This window comes from Talpa occidentalis, unplaced genomic scaffold (assembly GCF_014898055.3).
Source record: "Talpa occidentalis isolate TD23 unplaced genomic scaffold, MPIMG_talOcc4v2.1 talOcc4.10, whole genome shotgun sequence".
NCBI classification, from domain to species: Eukaryota; Metazoa; Chordata; class Mammalia; order Eulipotyphla; family Talpidae; genus Talpa; species Talpa occidentalis.
Genome location: NW_023600993.1, coordinates 105,031,924 through 105,034,063, shown reverse-complemented (window position 1 = coordinate 105,034,063; position 2,140 = coordinate 105,031,924).

Genomic DNA, 2,140 nt, shown 5'->3' with positions numbered 1-2,140 from the left:
TTCATAAATTTATATTGAGTTTTATCAAATACTTTTCAAATTTGTCTTTTCTTTGGTTTCCATTTAACTCTCCACACACACACACCCAGCTGCCCATATTGATAGCTTCCCGTGGCTTTTTCTTCTTTTCTTATTGAATTATAATTAATTGACTATTGAATGCTGAATCAATGTTGTATTCCCAAGACGATCTCCTCAGTTTTGCCTGCTTTTTAAGTACTGCTGGACTCAATAAGCTAATATTTTGTTGATAAGCTTTGCTTCTATGTTCACGAGGGATAATGACCTTAGGTTATTTTGTCTTGTGATATATATTTCAGGTTTTGATATTGGGGTGATGGCCTCAACATGAGTTAGGAAGTAATATCTTCTCTTTCATTTTCTGGAAGATGTTGTGAGAATTCACATTATTTTTCCCTTAAATGTTTGGTAGAATTCAACCCTGAAGCCATCTACCGTGAACTTTTGTTTGAGTTTAGGGTTTATTTGATTTCTTTGACCAGTGTTTTTTTTTTTTTTTTTTTTTTTTTTTTTTGGTAAGATTTTCAAATACCTATGCAATCTCCTTATTACATATGAGTATATGTAATTTATATTAGGAATGTAGATGCAGGAATATCTACATAATCTATTTCTTCTTTGGTGAGCTTAGGAAGTTTTTTCTTTCAAAGAATGTGTCTATTTCATCTGACTTGTCAAATGTGTAGGCATAATGTTGATTAAACTATTACTATATCCCTTTAATGTCTAAAATCAGTAGTGTAGGGGTTTTCATTCTTTTTTGACATTGGTAATCTATGTCTTCTCTCCCTCTCTTTTTTTTTTTTTTTTTTTTTGATCAGTCAAGCTAGAGGTTTAAAAATGTTAGGGATCTTACTGAGGAAGCAGTTTTTGGTTTCATTGATTTTCTTTATAATTTTTGTTTTCTATTTCATTGATTTCTGCTTCTATCTTTAATGTTAGATCCTTCCAGCTTACTTTGGACTTCATTTGCTCTTCTTTGTCTCATTTCTTAAGGTAATAACTCAGATCACTGATCTGATACTTTCTTCTTTCCTAATACAAGCATTTAAGTCCATCAATTGTCTCTAAGTATTGTTTTAGCTTCATCCTTAAAATTTTGATCATGTGTTCACAATTTAATTAAATTAATTCTACTTAATTAATTTAATTAAAAACATTTTAAATTGTCCTGGGTACATTTCCTTGACTCACAGGGTCTTTAGAAGAATGTTCTTGATTTCAAAATTTTGAGCATATTCCAGACATCTTTTGTTCTTGGTTTCAGTTTAATTCATTTATATTCAGAGAATATACTTTGTATGAGTCCAGTTCTTTTCATATTAATTGAGGTTTGCTTTAATTCCAAGAATATGGTCTAGCTTGATAAATGTTCCATGTACACTTTTTAAAAGTGTGCATTTTATTATTGTGTGGGGTGTTTTATCAATTCCACTTAGGTTTTCTTCACTCAGAGCCATCTTAGTTGGGTTTTCTGTGTCTTATCACTTAAAATAGTCCACCAGTGAGAAATTCTGCTTGGTGGGGCCATTTGCCCAGTCCGGAGGCAGGGGCCTTTCATCAGACTCCCTTCGACATCTATGACTCCAGTGGAGAATAACTGTTTCTCAAAGGCATTGAGGGTGCTAGCCAGGCACACCCAATAAATGCTCACTACCGCCCCCCATTGGCCTCTATGTGTGCATTCACACACACACAGACACACAATACCAATATACACAACACAGAAATTCCCCCATGTGCATCTCCTGAGTAGCTCAAAATATCACTTCTTTCTCAGATGAAGATACAGCAAAGTCACATCCAGTTAAAGCAGCTCCAAGCCCAGATGTTCTGGGTAAGACACACACATTTGCACCGAGTCTGAGCTCTCCCTGGCTTTAGCGTGCAAGATGATGGATGAACGCACTCCGCCCCTGGAAGGGTACCTTGGTGCAGAAAAGTCATTAAAAAAACTCTCTCCAGGGAAGTTGTTACTTCTCGCTGCCCTGTCTGTCAACACGATGCTTTAATGCAGCAGCCCAGTGAGCTGTGGTGTGAGGGGTTCAGTGGGACCAATTTGTGTCTCGTGGTGGCAGGCGTCTTTGAGGGAGGACTACAAAGGAATACACGAGAACAT